Source organism: Lissotriton helveticus, chromosome 5_1 (assembly GCF_964261635.1).
Source record: "Lissotriton helveticus chromosome 5_1, aLisHel1.1, whole genome shotgun sequence".
Lineage (NCBI taxonomy): Eukaryota > Metazoa > Chordata > Amphibia > Caudata > Salamandridae > Lissotriton > Lissotriton helveticus.
The window spans coordinates 255783889-255790373 of record NC_136065.1 but is presented as its reverse complement, the minus strand read 5'-3'; the positions used below and the strand labels follow the sequence as shown (position 1 = coordinate 255790373).

The following is a 6485-nucleotide window of genomic DNA, read 5'->3' as shown; positions in this document are numbered from 1 at the left end:
AATCTTACCCCACACCTGTCCCTACCCTCCCCTAACCCCAACTAAATTTCACAGTTAAATGTAAACCCCAACACCCAAATCCCACCCACCAACAAAAGGATGGAAAAAGGGGCAAACAAACAGGGTCCATCTTAAAGCCGGCGGGCTTTCAGGTGTTTGTCCACAATGAGCTTCACCCGCTCCTCTATACCATCCTCAAGCTTCACCCGCTCCTCCTCAAGCCTCGCTACCCGGCGGAGAATCTTTTGTTGAAATTCCCGGCACCTACATTGGCACGCATGTTGTGGGGGGGCTGCCGATGATGTAAAAATTCGGCGGCGGGCGGCTGCCTGACCACGGCGACGTACTCCTGCAGGCTTGGGGGCCGGGGCATTGGAAGAGGCAGCAGCTGCTGCCGCCGCCTCCTCCTCCTCCTCCTCGGCCTGAGCCACCAGCCGGCGGTAGGCCTCAACGATGGCCTGCAGTTTCCGCTGCCGGGCCCGGACTGCCAACTCCTTCCTTGTTGGTTTTGAAGGAGTAACTATAAAGAAAGAAACAGAATTGTTGTAATCCAAAATCCCAGCAAATCAAGAACACAAAATTGATTCAACACATAGTGGCACAGTAGCACTAGCAAGCAAGCTGAGTACAAAAATTTGTGTTGCATCTATCTTGAACATTCTACGGCCTATATAATTAATTTGTTGGACTTTTTGGCACGGCATTATGCCTGCCCTAGTAGCATACTTCAACGGTCACACACATACGAACGAACACCTGTCTTTTTGATATCTCGTTTTATATTATATACTCTGCTTCCGAGAAGGCGGGAACAGTCTCAAACTAACATTAATTAACAGGGGGCAGCTAGTAGTAAATGTCTAGTAGAGACTATCATTCTTTATATCGCGCAACAAACCTTATTTGGTTTGTGTTTCACCAGCAACGACCCATGCATTCAGTCGTCCCCTCCTTCCCTTGCCTTTGGGTTTGACCAAAACACCGCTGCTGCTGAGACTATCCACTAACCACCGATATTGGGTGTGTCTCCCAACCACGCAAGCAGCTGTGTTTTCCCCTTTCCATGCTTCAACAACAACCCATGCATCCGACTGCTATCAGCCACCTGCATTACTGTAGTGGTAATGCTAAGCATGGTAATGACAAGTAAAGGTGGCGTCATATATTGTCCAATAGAACTTCAAGTTCTTAATTCTCAGAGTACAGTGAGGAAGTTTTCCCCTCCCACCAAGTAATGCGGATCACTATTGAATGTAACTTACCATCGCCCACCGCTGTTGGCTCCTCCCCCACTGCTGCTGGTGCTGGTGTAGGTGCCTCTGATCCTCCTGTCCCCTCCGGGATCGCTGACGCTGCGCCGCTGTCCCCGTCGGCACTGGTGGATGGTACGGGTTCTGCACCTATAAAAATAAGTACACCTTTTTAGATGGATGCACAGCCCCCATTGTACTTGTTCACCAAGAATGGAGTTCTGCAAAACAGTTAAGTACAACGTACGTAATCAGTAGTAGTCCACATTGCATAGTACAGCAGAGTCACTACACATATTAGCATTCATTTGTTATGGTATGGTACCCAAGCTCATCTCATCTGTACTGCTACTCTAGTCCTTGGAAATTTGAAGTGAACTATGTAACCTTTGTACATCAATGTATCCAATTTTGCGCATGCTACCTCGCAGCTTGTTGCGCAGTAGAAGACGCCTTTGAGGCAACATGATTGTTCAATGCATACACCTGAAGAGGTTGGAAAATAAAAGGGCCCGTATTTACGTTTTGTATGTGGATTGTGGAATCGAGTTTGCTTACAGGTTACAACTTTTTTTTAGCATGGCTGCATAAAACTTGCCTAAATGTATTTCATACTGTCTAACGTGCACCACTTTTGTCATTAATTTTCGGCAGATGAGAAGATTTCCTTCTACGAAGCTGACATTTCCAGAGCTTACCAAAAAGAGGCATATCTAACCAGTATACGTTCAATGGTGAGGGGTCTCCGACATTTCCCACATTTCCCTATCGTGCACTAGTAGCTGTACAAATGTTGATTACTTTATTCAGCCTTTTTTAACTCTGGATTTTTTCTGGTGGGCCCCTCGACGTATTTCACGGAACAACTTAGAAACATTGATGTTACTTACTTACTTCTAACAAAATAAAGCTTTTGAAGTACCACTTTGACTCTGAAGTTTATTTTCAGTGTCTGTTGTCTTGTAGACTTACACGAGTGAGTGAGCAAAAGGGGGTTACTTAGGTTATGGATTGTGTAATAAAAGCATTGGGCATCTTGGTATTGGGGTTCAGGAGTGTGATAATTGAATAATTGACCAATGACTGAGCCCATATAGGTTGTTGTTCAGTGAATTGTGGGTTCCTCAGAGTTCTGTGACTGAGGTGTAAGTAAGGTCCAACCTGCCCATCAGCACCAACATCCAATTTCCTGGTGCATACATAGTTATGTAATATGTATATGACTCCATAGAAGATAGAATACCCACAAGACTACTAGTGGTATACTAACGTTTACAAAATACTAGACCAACATCTGGATGCATACTTTGGTCAATTGCCAAAGCAGAGACATTACAGAGGAAAAAGGATAAGACAGGAGTGGACCCTGTGCCTACAGCTATTCTAATTGTTATCACATATTTATGGAAAAGATTAATACCTTAACTAAAGAGTCAAAATTTCTTTAGGAAGTAAATGTAATTAATCGGTTGAAAAAAAAAAGCTCCGTTACAAAGTTAGGGAAATATCATTGTTCCAAAAGAAAGCACTGTTGGACTTACTGGGGACAGCAGCAGGATCCTCAGTAGAGGAGCTCTGTGCCTGTGGTGGTTCACCCGCCGACTCGGTCCCAGCCTTCTGCTTGCCCCTGGGTTCTGTGGTTCATGTAAGAAATAATAAACAAAGAGAAAAACATTGAGTGCTGTGAAACATAGACATCATTTCAAATCAAAAACCACTGCTAGAACATTAAAAGAAACAAACATTGATCTACCAAATGACTACTGCCTTGCAGGATTCACTGACTGTATACTTGGAGAAAACAAATCAAATGTTCCATAAACATTCTGATTGCAGATTACTAAGTAACACAGAGGCAGTAACACCTGAACAACACCACAGATTCGAGATTCAAGAATGGGGTAATCAATTATCTGTGAGTAGTCATTTCTTTTTCATTTTTGCCAGCAAAATGCATAGATCACAAGGAGGAGACATGCAGAAACTTTGTGCATACATGAAATTGTACGTTCGTTGCATCATATTTTGTTCTGCTACTGACTGAATGCTACTGCTGCCAAACCTACCCACTCATTAAACAAACTACATCAGTTCTATGGAGGGCTGAGGCAGGGGTGGCTCTAGGCTCATGGTGGTCCTGGGCAGGGAGCGTAGGTAGGGGGCCCGGAAGAGGAGGTCGGGGCGGAGGACGGAGGCCAGTGAAGAGGGGGAGTCAGGGTGTTTGGAAGTGGAACAGAGCCGGAGGCACCAAATCCCTGCCAGGGGCCGCCACGCAAATATGTATCCATCCTCAGAGGATTATTAAATTCAGGATATATATTGGTGTGGTGGCCCCTGAAGTTTGGTGGCCATGTGCAGTTGCACAGCTTGCACATGCCTAAAGCCGGCCCTGGCTGAGGTAAGAAGAACAAAGTAACTTTAGCATTCATTGCCAGAGGAGGATTCATGCAGAAGAGAAACCTGTGAAAAAAATGCTACAATATGCAAACTACGTACAATTATCCATCCGCCGCTATTTCACTGACGGACAAAGGAAGGACAAGACTCTATTAATAGCATTAACTAACTTTAGTTCTCTACAATAAAGAAAATGTCACATCAATAAACAGCAACAGCTAGCGCCAAGTTGAAACAACACGTCAGTGAAGAAGAACAGTGTCATACAATTACAGTAGATATAACGGAATACATCGGAAATGTAACTAGGAGCAACAGTCATTGCGTTACTTATTCAGCCAAGATTTATAAAGATACAATAACAATATTTATACTACTATAGATATATATATATATATATAAATATATATATATATATATATACACACACACTTTTTTTTGGGTAGCCACTCACCAAGACCCACAACCTCGACACCAAGCAGGTCCAACAGGTCCTGCTCCCGGTCCAAAATGTCGGCCCAGCGGTGGGACAGCTGATGGTGGGTACGCCGGATACCGGAGCAGCGGAAGACTGCCCGGCGCACCTTCGCCCACCGCCGGAGACGCTCTTCAATACGGTAGCCGGAGCCGGGCCTGCCGCCTGCTGCCAAGGTCAAGGGGAGGTGGCGCTGGATAAAAAAGACCAGGGCAGCCACCTCCTCCTCCCCAAAAAGTTGGCGGGCCGTCACTCCTGCGGGGCGCATTCTGCCGCAAGGCAGCCGTTTTTTTTTGGGCACAGCCGCCTTGCCCTTTGAGCCGCCGATGCTGCTGGCACCCTTCACCATGGTTCTGGGTGGAGGGGAGAAGAAAAGTTCAAGACAAAAAGGTAGGGGAAAGAAGAAGCAAGGTAAAAGAAGGAAGTAATATAAAACAAGAGAAAAGTTGAAAAAAAGTTGTAAAAGTAGAAATAAAATGAAAAATATAAACCTAGGCACAGAGAGAGATAGGTAATAACTAAAGAAAGTTTGAAAAAGTTTGTGAAAAGACCAGGATTGAAGAGATAGGAGCTAGATGCTAAAGTAGGCCCAAAAATATAGCCAGAGTGTGAAATCCAAGATGGCTCCGCCTGTCGCGACCGCCTGGGTAGGTTCGCGCGATATTTAGCGCGATCACGCACTTTTGTAGTGCGAACGAGAAGATGAGTTCCCGAACATGTCTTGCACAACGCGAACACGTTACTTGTGACCCGGAACAGGAAATAAGGGAACGCAAGCGGGCGGGACAAACCTCTTGGGTAACTTAGCGCGCTAGCCATCTCGAGCATGCAGGCAGCGCCCCGAACACGCGCACCGCGCTCCCGAAGACGAAAAACGGCGCGCGAACGGGTCTAGCAAGCAACTACGCATGTCCGCAGAGCTACGCGTAGGTCGCGGAGTGCAAGTGCGTCTTCGCGTAGCTCCGCGGAGTGTGGCTCCGCGAACTACGCCCAAAATACCCCTTTACCCAAAAACTAAAATCTGACCCTGAACTCTAAAAATTCCCCTTTACCCAAAAACTGAAAACGGACCCTGAACCCTAAAAATACCCCTTTACCCAAAAACTGAAAACTGATCCTGAACCCTAAAAATACCCCTTTACCCAAAAACGTAAAACTCACCCTGAACCCTAAAAATACCCCTTTACCCAAAAACTGAAAACTGACCCTAAACCCTAAAAATACCCCTTTACCCAAAAACTGAAAACGGACCCTGAACCCTAAAAATACCCCTTTTCCCAAAAACACAAAACTGACCCTGAACCCTAAAAATACCCCTTTACCCTAAAAGCCAAAACTGACCCTGAACCCTAAAAATATCCCTTAAAAAACCCCAAACATATTACATTTTAAATATAATTATATACTTACCAATACATACGTTGTAATGATATGCGTTGTAAAGGTACCTACGTTGTAAAAACATGCCTTGTAAATACATGCATTGTAATGGTTTTTGCATTGTAAAAGTTTGGTTGTAATGGTAGTACGTTGTAAAAGTTGTGTTGTAAAGGTTGTATACCAATATAAACATTACCAAACACTATCATACACTCTTATCGGATTACTTTAAATCACATTTCACTAATTTTAACATTGTAATAAATATTTACCATTAAAATAAAAGACATATAATACATTTGGTAATAAAAATCGAAAACAATTATTGATGCTACTAACTCTTTACAAAATAACTGCTTTCAAATTCAAACGAATGTTGTCAGCCAATGAATTTAAATTATATTTAATTGAACCAATCAAATATAACCATTAATTAACTCACTACTATAAATACAATTACAAACTTAACTTAAATTACCATTTTTTGGCCAAACTTGGAGGGAAACGGTTACCTTGCTGAAAAGAAGAGAATACACACCTACTACAACGACTACAACACAGCATACTACAACTCAAGTAAGTCAAGTCCCATTTCATTTATCATACAAACCTGTCGAAAAGTAGCTAAACTCCTTAAACTAAAAACATGGTCTTTATATTTGTTTAAATATAACTACAACATCCTATCAACAACCACCACAAGATAATAATTAAATGAAATTATGAACTGCCTTATCCATGTCTACTTAGAAAGCTTTTAAATAATTTTAAAAAGTTGCAAAGTAAAGTTGCAAAAGACTTGATATGTTATTACCTACTAATATATCCTAATACAATAAATAACACAAATTAATTTTCTTTTACAGAATATACAAACTTCATCTACCAATCTACAACTAAACTAACAACATCTACTACATTAAGTAAGTATACCCACTGTGTCTATTAATAATCAGAAAGAAAAAATAAACAACTATAAAACT

At 42.6% G+C, this 6485-nt stretch overlaps 1 long non-coding RNA gene across 1 annotated transcript; it reads right to left on the bottom strand.

Annotated features, from left to right (window-relative positions):
• Positions 1 to 297: 297 nt before the first annotated feature.
• Positions 298 to 3041, bottom strand: LOC144753084 (uncharacterized). Its single transcript, XR_013594193.1, has 3 exons — positions 2792 to 3041; positions 1263 to 1400; positions 298 to 520 (listed from the first exon to the last, which is right to left on the bottom strand). It is a non-coding gene; the product is annotated as an uncharacterized LOC144753084 (long non-coding RNA).
• Between the last annotated feature and the right edge of the window lie 3444 nt (positions 3042 to 6485).